Raw genomic sequence first — 12,737 nt, forward strand, 5'->3', positions numbered from 1 at the left:
TAATAAAAAGAGGTTGATTGCAGGTGGACTCAAAGCCCAGGTCAGAGATATGTAAGGTGCCATCTACAGGCAAGATGAATGAGGTGTCACATTATCTACCAGTCCATACATGTGTAACGATTATAAACCACAACAATTTAAAAAACATGAAGTCTCATCGATTCATATCTAATGATTATAAACCAAGATAGAAGAAAAGAAGGTATAAGTTCACAGTGTAAAAGAAAAATTAACCTGGATCTTTTAAGCACTTGAAAGTTTGGATCTTAGTTTCTTTTTCATGCCTCTTGGTACCTAACATATCTAGGTTTAAAATAGAACTATGCTAGACTTACATAGTTAACCATTTTTTTTTTTACCATAAACGTAATGTTTCACTAAAGACAGTATTCTAGACTTTGACAATTAACACCGAAAATAAAAACATAATCATAAAGGTAATGTTTCACTAAAGAAACAACCAATGGTGATTTACATTCTGTTCATCGAAATATAAGTTAGAAATGATTAGAAAAATATGAATAATATTTATTTATGCTTAACATAATAATTATTTATGCTTGTTTGCTCAGCAAAAAATTTAACCCATTTGCCCATAACCCAGAAGCAAAGGCATAGGCAGCTGAGGTAGACCACCCAGTTACAAATTGACTAGATCCTGCACTATTGAAACCTCTTCCAACATATCTTGATCTGAACCAGGTTGAACATGGTACAAGAACTGTTGTAGCATTTGATCCTTCAAACACTATCCTATGCAAGGACTCCATTTCAGTTGCAGACTTTACATCTGTATAATAGAAAAAACCTGTTAAATACAAAAACAAAACATAACTTTTGACACTATTCATTAGACATCTAATGAAAAGCATAGTCACTTGACTAAAATATTTAGGGACCTGCATATATATGAAATAGTTTAGCTATTTTGTCTTTATTCATAAATCAATTATAATGCACCCTAAACTCGGTCACAACCTCAGATAAAGAGAAAACCCCACCTCTAAGATGACTATCAACACCAGTGATAAGAGAGGAGGCATTGGTAGAAATGAATGTTGTAGAATTTGAAAATGGTGAAGCAGTGCATGTTAAGAGAAACAATAAGGTGAGATTTCTATCAAGAGAGAAATGTTACACGAGAAAATGCACGCAAAATTTGGCAAACATAAAAATTAGCCAAGGTTAAAACTAGTTTCATGTTTTTGCATACTAATAAATTATTTTATCAAGGTTAAAGCATTCAAGCATCATTGAAAAAATAGGGGAGAGATATGGGAAAACAATTATTGTTTTACGTAAATATGCTTCTTCCATTTATTGGAAGTATCTTCACATGTATGGTTACACGTTACTGTGTCTCAACGAAAATAGACTTTGAGTATGAATGTATAGGGTAAACGAATTTTAATCTTCAATGCAAGGAGAAACATAGAAAATTTCAATACAAAAACTTCAAAACTATCTTCAATGAAGTTACAACTACTGCATGTCCTTGGGCCAAACAAAGGGAGTCGAAGGTTGATCATGAAGACAAACTCTTGAAAATGAATTCTAAGCATTTTTCCACACACTAAGTTCATCATCCTAAAAAATTAAAAGGAACTTTGATAAACTCTATTTACTTTGATAAGTTCAAGGTAATAACTTGAACTGAGACTAGGAGAAGAAGGAAGGATTTAGTCTGGTGTGTTTGTGTCCTACAAAGACACAAGGAACCAATGGTTAGGAAAGTGCTGGAAACTTGAACCCAATCACAAAAAAGAGACAATATTCTTGGAAAGTATTTTCTCTTAGAAGTGTCACTTTCAATCTCCAATAATTTCATAGGCTCCACCTTGTCCGACTGTCTGGGGTTGGCATTCCTTTCCTTCAGGATGTCTATCCTTTCCCTTGTCTGAAACGTAAAGAAAGCAATACTAGTTCTAAATACTCTAAAAAGGTGAGTAGATTTGTAAACCAAGTAACTGTGTCTGGGTACGTATGGTTGAACCTGGTTTGCTCTGAAGCTGTAGGTTATGCAATAAGACAAGAAACCTGGCGATCAACCAAATAATAGAGTGAGCATTCCCTGTTGAGGGTCTTTGAAATTATTGTCTCTGGATGCCCTTCAGAAAGAAAAACGACACTAGTTAATTGAGTCAGGCAAGGATGGATTGAGTTCTGTTGGATACAGTTTAAACAAGGATGGATTGAGTTCTCTTGGATACACTTTAAACTTTCATCTGAATCAAAAAAATAAGAAAGAAACTACCTAATCATTATTCTCGGGCATGTTTGCTAATGTAGAGAAGGTGCTGCTCTGGGAACGAATGGATTGATTCTCCAGACCATGAAGAAATGATAACCTGGCAGTGACGCATAATACAAAATTAATCAATTATTCATATTCGCCTTGTAGATTGAAATTTATATATTTTAAGTAGGTAGGAGAAGTTATACCTAGAAGAATCTTGGCCCAGTGTTGCTAATCCATCATAGAGTGGTTTCAAAATCATTGTTGCTCACACCTACCTTGATTTACTGCAATCAGCTTGAGGCTTGTACAAAGAACGAATGGGACTTGCCTTGATTTACTGTAATCAACCTGAGGCTTGTACAGATAACGGATGGGCTTGTATAGAGAACACCATCTCTTTTGATTGAGACACCTGCAATCCATGCAGACATTATAACATTATAATACCCCACCAAACCCTTGCAAAGTGATTTGTCAAATAATTTTGAACCGAATATTTAAATGATGACCTCTAGGCCAAGTGGGCCCCAAGGATCCCACTCTATTTTCCACAACATGCCATGAGTCTAGTTACCTGGCCACTCTATTTTCCATAACATGCCATGAAATACGCGGATGAAGCCATCTATTTTTCATAACATGCCATGAAATGCGTGGATGAAGCGACATGAAGTTGTGGCATGCAAATATGATTTTCTATGGGGTAGTTATATGTAAACAAAGCTCGCAGGGAAAATAAAAAATTTTATTCTGGAGATTTTTGGCTTCAATGAATGCTCCATAAACTTCTAGATCAACTACTCCTGCTACCTTGGCTTCTACCCATGTAGCTGGGAAGACCACGACACTAGGAAGTGATCAACACGGCACCAGGAAGTGATCCAAGGAAGTCGGCATGGAGGGTAAGCAGGATTGACAAAGGAGTAGGTGAAGCTCCACACAGTGGAAGTGTCCATGGTAGGTGATTTGACTTGGTTCTTAGAAATGTAATCTCAAACCACTCATTTTAAAAACGTCTACTCATACCATTTGACATAGGCCTTTTATCACCCATTTGAAAGACGAAATCTCTGTTAAATTCCAACATGGCTCCTAAATGAACACAATCAAATGATGCAAACCTTTGCTAGCAAAAGCAACAGCTGAACTCCCTCAACTATTCAGATAGGGTCCGCGCCACCTATCTTTCCAAGAAATCTCCATACAAATAGGTTCGATTCAAACGTTAGTGGCAGTGTCTTCTCTTGAACCTTCAACCGACAGAGAAAGAGGAAAAAGCAGCTGGTGCAACTATGGATGATCGAAATCCATATGTAGATCCATATCCATAAGTAGGAGCTAAGTAAGTATCTCGTTTTGTTATATACATCTATTCTGTCTCTCCGTTTGATACCCAAAATCCCCCCTCTGAAAGCGCTTGTTTTCTGTATCTCTGAAAGTTGCTTAAGGAATAGAGGTAGGGAAAATCAGTGCAAGAGCTTACTACAGAGGAAGCCAACCATTAAACCTGTGTTATCCGTCAAGAATCTAGACATGGTGATGAAATATTTGGGAGCCTTGCTACCACAAATCCAGTGACAATTGTGACTCTCTTCTGAGCTCCGATGGACACTTCAAGAATCAAAAGAAATCCCTATGAATCATAAGAAATCCCTTTGTAGTGTCTGAATCAAAGTGTCCCCTCTACAACGTCTGAATCAAAGTGTGTTTCTCTTAGGCATCGGCTACAATGACTGGTAAACTTCCAATGAACTCTGCTAAGCTTCCAAAAACTTAGATTGCATATCAATGTATTGCCTATCAGTGTTAGATTCAACAACTTAATCCATGATTATACATAGTTTATTGTGCTGGTTAAGATCTCTCCTCGGCCCGAACCTGGTTTGCTGGTTAAGAGCTCTCCTTGGCCCTAGTTTACTGTGTTCGTTAGGATCTCCCCTGGGTCAAAACCAACGGGTTGAAGTGAAATGAAAAGAAGCAGGGTGAGCCATGTGTAAACCATGCATGAGATTAATGTAATGTTAGCTACAGATAGATCCCAAGATCCCTCCTTGGTTACCTTGCCTCGTACATTCACCTGACATATTTAATGCCTTGAACTAATGTTAGCATTAGTTCAACGATTCAAAATTCTAAGGAAACAAATGAAAATGGAAAGGAAATAAATGAAATATAACATATGCTTTTGGCCTCCCTGCCGGCAGAGGCCAAATAAGATGGCTAAGGAGATTTCATTATAAAAAATATATCGCTAGCCTAAAAACTTTGGTCGTAACCAACTCAAAATAATATTAGTGGCAACTTTCTGATTACTATAGTCCCTGCTTTGCCTGCGACATGTACTAATAATATGAATATGACAAATGTATAAAGGTTATTTTAGAAGATATGAAAATGATAAATGCAACATCAATAATTTAAAATAATAACATTAACAAAGCATATACATTTTCTATAGTGAAAATATTTATATCATGTTGTAATAAATCTATGGATTATAATAATTTATGTTAGACGTTAAACTTCTGTGGTAGTTTTTTTTGGAGTGCATGATCCGGATTATCCACAGTATTATGTTCATTCTGTCGTCGTTTTGAACCCCAAAGGGGGTCCACCATCAGGACCAAAATTGATAGAATATGAATGATAGTTCCTTGAGAGAAGAATCTTCCGACCAGAGTATATATAAACCTAATGGAGGAATGATTTCATTGTTTCTACATTGTTTTAGAAATTGCAGGTCGGCAGTTATCCTCTCAATTTTTATCCTTAAGATTTCGAGAAGACAGATCTCATTCCATGTATCCCCTTCGTATATGGAATTTATGTTAGAATTTAAGATTCTATGGTAGTTTTTTGGAGTGCATGATCCGGATTATCCACAATATTATGTTCATTCTGTCGACGTTTAGAACCCCAAAGGGGGTCCATCATCAGGACCAAAATGGATAGAATATGAATGATAGTTCCTTGAGAGAAGAATCTTCCGACCAGAGTATATATAAACCTAATGGAGGAATGATTTCATTGTTTCTACATTGTTTCAGAAATTGCAGGTCGGCAGTTCTCCTCTCAATTTTTATCCTTAAGATTTCGAGAAGACAGATCTCATTCCTTGTATCCCCTCCGTACAGGGAAGTTATGTTAGACTTTACGCTTCTGTGGTAGTTTTTTTTTCTGGATTACATGATGCAGATTATCCACAGTATTATGTTCATTCTGTCGACGTTTCGAACCCCAAAGGGGGTCCATCATCTGAACCAAAATTGATAAAAAATGAATAATAGTTCCTTGAGAGAAGAATCTTCCGACCAGAGTATGTATAAACCTAATGGAGGAATGATAAAATAGAAAGGTGTTGAAATGTGTAAATTATCTATTGATTTAACTCTTGATATGTTGTGAAGAAAAACACTTGTTATTCTTTGTTTCCAATATCAATTGTTTCATGCTTTAAAAGTCAACACCCGTGATTTATATATAGAAAAAATCCATACCATTTTCAAAATTTGTTTAGAATTTCCTCTAATAAAAAAGTATTACTTGTACAATGTCTAGATAAAATGTTTCAAATATAACATCAATGTATTTATAAAAAAATAGAGAACATTGAAAATTGAGGGGGTTTTGAGTGAATCTTATAGAAAATATTTTGCAAGTAACCAAGTGTACTATTAATTAAGATAACTTCAACACATAAGTTAATATCACTATGACACACTAATAAGAGCATAATAAAATTTCATGTTTAAATTGATCATCATTAATATTATAGAAAATATTTTGCATGTAACCAAGTGTACTATTAACTAAGATAATTTCAACCCATAAGTTATATCAATATGACACTAAGCAAGGCATAATAACATTTCATGTTTAAATTGATCATCATCAATACCAACAATCTTTGTTTGTGTTGTATGCTTAACAACACATCTTGTAATTAGAGAATGCGATGTTTTGAGCATGTGTGTGCCATGCATGGAGACCAAATTATTTGTTGGGAACATGTGAAGTGTTGAATGAAATAAACTCTTTCCCACATGAGGCAAACTCATATAAACCCGTGACATAAGGAAATCTCAATCATCAAGAATGGATTTTGCATTTATCATGTTAGTCAAGAGTTTCCAAAATGGTGGTTGTTTCAAATAATTTCCTTGCTAGCGAAATACATTATCCAAATGATGACAACGTTGAATATTTCCTTCAAAACTTTCTCTTTTATATTACATGCATACAAAGGCTTATTTCTCACAAGAATAATGGATCTACTATAACAATAATTATATCTATTTTCTAGAAATTCTTCTTGTAATCAAGAATCTATCTGTATGAATAAACTTAGTCCTATAAAATTATTTCGTAAATCAAAATGTATCTAATATACCTCATTTATTCTTGAAATAATGTTATAGATTACTCATGCAATCGTCACATTTCTTTAGTAGGAATTTTAGGAGCTAAGAGTATCATTATTGCATGTATATTAAAAGAAACTACACCAGTTGGAGTGAGAAAAATCAATTCTCTATCACCATTACAAATTGAAGTACAATGATCATGATAAATATAGTGAATACAATAAAGACTTTCTAGTGCAATAGTTTCTTGAACAATAATTTTGATAGGTTCATGATTTTCATCTTCAAATAAATGGTGTATAGTAATGATATAAGTAAGTAATTTTTTTTTCTAAAATAATGAATATGATGATGCAAATATGCTTTAGAGAATTGTCAACAACACCACCATTAGATCAATTATTTATTATAAAACCAATAACATCTTCTACAACAATGTTGATCAATATTTTTAATCAGTGGTAAATCCTTTTAAAGGGATATTAAAAGGAAGGAAACAAGTTGTTATCATCCTCTCGTTGGATATCCATATGTTTCATCTTCATCCAACACTTTAAGGAATAAAAAATGGAGGCAATGGGCTTAAGACATTTTTAATTTGGTCTAAAAACCTGTAAAGTTAACTTACCCAAACCTTCTTCATTTTGTCTTCCCCAATATTTAATTTTCTCCTTATTTTCCGTTTATTTTTTTTCTTCGATTCTCTCATTTTTTATTTTCCATTCATTATCCACTTTCTTATCATTTTTTTTAATGTGGAATTACTCTTCATCCTCCTCCATCTGTACTAGGATTTTTTAATTTTTATTTTTTTTAAGTAGGGATGGTAGGATGACCCAACACCTTCTAAGCCTTTAAACCCATCATGACTTCCGACATCTCAATTTCCATTCATCCTGAATTCCATATATCTTGACTTTTCGACATCCATACATCCCAACGTCCTAACACCACGTCCTAACACCTCACTTTCATTACTTACTCACTTTCCATACTTCATTTATATACTTACCTACTTTCCATACTTAGCCAATACTTTCTATAATTATTTGCTTCATGAAATTAGAGTAGGACTCCTTGCTTCACCTCACCTCACCTCATCTCTACACCTTGATTCCACAATTAGTCATTTTCTTTCTTTTACTTACATTTAATTTCACTTCAAATCACCTCACTTACTTTTATACTTAGCCATTTTAAGAAATCAAAGTGGGTCTCCTCACTCCTTCACCTCACCTCATCTCTACACCTTGATTCCAAAAATATTCATTTTTCTTATTTCACTCACAATTGCTTTCACTTCAACTTACCTCACCTCATCCCAACACCCTTCCAATACCCTTCCAATGCTTAGTCATTTTTATTAAACCCTTATTCCATAAATATTCATTTTTCTTATTTCACTCACAATTGCTTTCACTTTAACTTACCTCACCCCATCCCAACACCCTTCTGCTTAGTCATTTTTATTAAACCCTAATTCCAAACATTGTCTTTTTTCTCATTTCCGTCACAGTTGCTTTCACTTCACCTTACCTCACCTCATCCCAACACCCTTCCAATGCTTACTCATCTCATCCCAACACCCTTCCAATGCTTAGTCTTTTTTATTAATTTTCTCACATATAATTTCACTTCACTACTTTTACTTCCTCTTTGCATTATCCTCCTTTGCACTATCCTCCTTTGCACTATTATTTAATTATTTCTTGTCCTAATTTTTCCACCCTCTTTACTTTGTCACATCTCCCAAGGACACGTGGTAGTAAGGTGGATCCATCTCTAGGTGACACTTGAAATATATGGATTGAACATAGGTGACTCGGTAATGACTTTGCTAGTGATCCTGGGCATTGAGGTGGTGACCAAAAGTTTACACTACATATAAATCTATGCAAGGTTCCATGGCTCTTTATACTTCATACACAAATATTACAAGGAGCCTGTTTCCTTATAATTGTTAGAAATTCTCTCCCACAATGCATGTGGGATAAATAGGGTGGATTTATAAACAAAGGGCAAGATTCACATGGAGTAGATAAAATAATGCTAATTCACTACATTATGGAGGAAATAACTTAATTTCTCAACGTCTAAATTGGGTTAACAAGAGCTCGTTGGAAAGATAGAAATATGAAGAACAATTTGGAAATAATTTCCATGGTTGAAATGGAATTTTCCATACCCAAAACATTAAATTATAGTCAATAGACTAAAATTTAGTTAGCATAGAGGGAAAAACCCTAACTATAAAATAGTTCCAAGGATATGAAGAGAGGATTATGAAAAAGATGTGACTAACATTCAGAGTGTGAGAAAGAGGTATTTTGTTTTAAAGACTTCTTCGTCAAGAATTGGTAGTGCGAGAACTTCAATTTTCCACTGTGATCATTATTGATTGTCTACATTTCAAATCCAAAACAAGACCCATCATCAAGACAAAAATCCTACAAGAAATAATGCAAAGATAACCATACCCAATTCTCTCTAGTAAACATATTTATTCCCATATATCCCATCCATATGGGGAAATAACTATGATTTTTATTCTTTTATCGTCAGAATTGGTAGAGTTAGAACTTGGATTTCCATAGTTATCATTGTTGAGTTTCTGATGCTTTAGATTTGAGAGAGGATCCATAATCAGGACCAAAAGATTGGGGGAAATAATGCAAATAGAACCATACTTGGTTCTCTCTAGTAAACATTTTTTCCCATATACTCCCTCTATACAAGGAAATAACTACAATTTTTAGAATTATGTGGTGAAAATAGGTAGAGTGAGAGTTCATATTTTCCATAATGATCATTGTTGAGTTTCTACATTTTGGATCCCATTGATGGGGAAAAATGTACTGCCAATAGCAAGGGCATTTCCATGTTACAAAGTCCCAATTAGACCTCACATTGTTTGGGATAAGATCCCCATTCGATATGTGTGCTTGGCTACCACCATGTGTGTTTCCTCTTGGATTTCAAATGAAGCGATGTTAATGTGAGGATGAGTATGAAATTCCTAGAGAATGAGGACAAAATCATCCCACAATTGATACACTTGAAGTACAAGACACAAGAATATAACAACAAAACAATGAGAATAAGTATATCTTAAGAGGAGTCACTGAGCTAAAACCATCTAAGATATAAATGAATAAGAAAGTACTAGAAGTTAATTGAAAATTAGTTCACGAGTGGTTACTAACATTAGCATGGAATATAAGATCATATATTCCAGCAGACATATGAGAAATAATATATGAATTAATTCACTAACATATCACCATGTGAAAGCGTACATGCAAACATAATGAGAGTATCAGATAACCGGTACAACCATTGGAGGAGTGCATGAGAATCAATGCTAAGAGTGAAGAGCTTCTTATTGATAATGTTTCAAACCCAAGTATAGGTGCTACATGTCCACCAAAATCCAATAGTGGAAGGTGGGTTGCTCATATCACAATAAGTCCCTTTCCTCACCATAACTCATTCTACAATCGCCAAGTGCAAGAGCGATCAAAGATACCTAATTGTTGACAATTGTATGTTAGAGGAATCAAATGCTAAAATCCCCCCCTCCCCCTTCCCCCTGCCTTTTCTTCTCCTGTCTTGATTGCATAACGATTGGTGATGAGCTAGGATGCCGAAGACTTATTGTATCACCTTTTGCAGAAGCAATCATTTTTCCCTATGAAGGAAGGTAACCAAATACTTTAACACTTCTAACCAACTTACTATATGGTCTAGTTTCTCAAGGTGTTTTCTTATTATGGAATACTTGTGATGCAGGTAAGTTCCCTCTGTAGATAGAGACAACCCCTCTAGCCCTAGAGTGGGTCTAGTCACAACAAGACAAAGAAAATAGCTAATTCCTTAAACAGTTATCGTTGAAGAGGCCTACCTTATAATGATGTTTGATGAAGTCTTCGTCACGTCGCTTTAGCTATCACTTTCTTCTCCTTAATGAATGATTCACCTGAAAAAACATATGAAAACGACAAAACACATAATAGAGCACAACAATGAACTATCTACTTATAGAGTCAAGGAATCATAAGCTATCAACATACATTTCATACATGATATAGGAAATAACCATTGATTGTATTAATATAAACAACAGTAAAGCTTACAACCACGCCTTGATGTCGCAAGCTTCCTTGAAGGGTCCTATCAGTATGTCTCCATAAGAATTCACTCTCAAAGATCTCCCAGAAAGACTGATGACTCTCTCTCACCCAAAAGCACAAGTATGAAACTAAGGCAATCACAACAAGGCTTCCTTCTTACAAAACCATTTTACACTATCAATCCACACCATGAAAGGCTATTTTCATACCTCACAAGCTATTGCTAGGCTATCAGCAATCCAAACTGTAAGCTATCAATCCAACAAACCAAGAACTAGCTAACTAGAACTAGCACTCCAAAAACTGGCTGATCATGGTCATGGAGGATGCTTTTATAAGAGGAGCCTCCATAAATGAGGGGAAAGGAAGCTTATCTTCAAGGGAGGTTACTCAAAAGGTAGAACCACCATCCCAAATGAGGAGAGGCGAACTTCTTTGATCCAACAACCAGCTCCATAACCACCCAGAGTATTCTGTTTGAACTAATTCACCATATCTCGGTCGCCGCAGGTTAAACACTGAGACTCAGAGACAACGTCACGATGTGTTAGTGCATTCTGGGCTATCGTCGCAAGCAGGATACTGATGACCTGCGACGATCTTGAAACATGGGTGAAAAAGGGGTCAACATTAGGATTAATGAGCTTATGCAATCTTCTTGAGTAATATGGAAGATTTGGACACATATTTTGGTATATGACAAAAAGTAGATGTCATTCAGGGACCGACTCTATCTAGGATCAGGGGATGTGGGGTCGGTGAAAAAATACTGTGTAACAGATGCCCCCTAAAGCATGAAGGCCGAGAGAGTGGGAGGGGTGAAATGATTTACGAAACCATAACTGAACCGGAACACCATCGCAGAGAACCTGCAGACGTAAGTACAACTGATATCTCTGATAGTGAAAGAAGTACATGTAGTCGAGGTATGGATGCAGCCATCCAAAAGACAAATAAAACTGGTCTATGGTATGGACGCAACCATCCAGTCGAAAAGACCATATGAAAACACAGTATGGTTGCAACCATCCAATCAAAAGAGTCATGTATAAATAATCCACGCAACCTGGACTTGTGTAACCTGAGCTCAGGGTCTTGAATCCCAACCTGTCCATTGTACAATTTCTAATATGCAAATAAATGTGTTGAAGTCGAGCATACTAGAAAATCACTTGGTTACCAGTCAATGATGTGAACCGTTAACAAGCATGAGAGAGACCACCAGTAATGTCAATGGTTCTCAAGGTACTTCTAGTACAATCCACAAAGTGTGAAGAATGATTTGGAGTCGAACATTTGTGAAATCACCCAATCAAAGACCAATGATGCAAGCCTGTCGTCGAATGAAAAGAACTTTCCATTGAGGCATGCAAGCTCCAAGGTACCCAAAAGGAGTCTTTAGATCAACTTCCTGGATAATGAGTTGATGTCGACAAGAAGTGATCCATCGCAGGAGGGCCATAATGTTTCCCACATCAATGACGTGAGACAAAGGAACAAGATGAAGATAGATGAAACAGAGAATCAGATGAGGATATAAGGGCGCAAACTGCAGAAGGATTAAGCTCTTGAACATATCGGTGACACAACTCCGAAATGTGGCAGCATTTTGGTACCAAGGGATCGAAGGTCATGCAGAGACAACAGGGATCAAATGGAATGAGGCAAAATGAAGAACCCAAATCCTGGAAGGCCAATGACGAAGTGAGGATATCCCAAACCTGGCGAGAAGCAAAAAGTGTTGATGTTCGAGAGAGACAAGTTGCTGTAGGTAATCAACAAAATATTTCCAAACTTTTCCCCACCATTGCTGGTGAGTACCCAATTATTTTTGAAACACAAGCTTGAAGGGGATAGCATATGCTTGCAATATAAGTTTGTCCTTCAGACAAATCCAACCCAGTGAAATTTTAATGAGCCCTAGGGAGGAGAAGCTTGGGTCTCATCATAGCGATGAGTCCAATGTTGTTAGGGTTTAACGAGTTCGACATAGGTAAAACTCGG

General features: G+C 35.8%; 1 pseudogene; it reads right to left on the minus strand.

Annotated features, from left to right (window-relative positions):
- Nucleotides 1-554: 554 nt before the first annotated feature.
- Nucleotides 555-12,737, minus strand: part of LOC149179451 (protein DETOXIFICATION 42-like) — a 45,765-nt pseudogene continuing 33,582 nt past the window's right edge.

This window comes from Pinus tabuliformis, chromosome 4_1, assembly GCF_031772625.1.
Source record: "Pinus tabuliformis cultivar Carrire ecotype Pingquan chromosome 4_1, CPIR1, whole genome shotgun sequence".
NCBI classification, from domain to species: Eukaryota; Viridiplantae; Streptophyta; class Pinopsida; order Pinales; family Pinaceae; genus Pinus; species Pinus tabuliformis.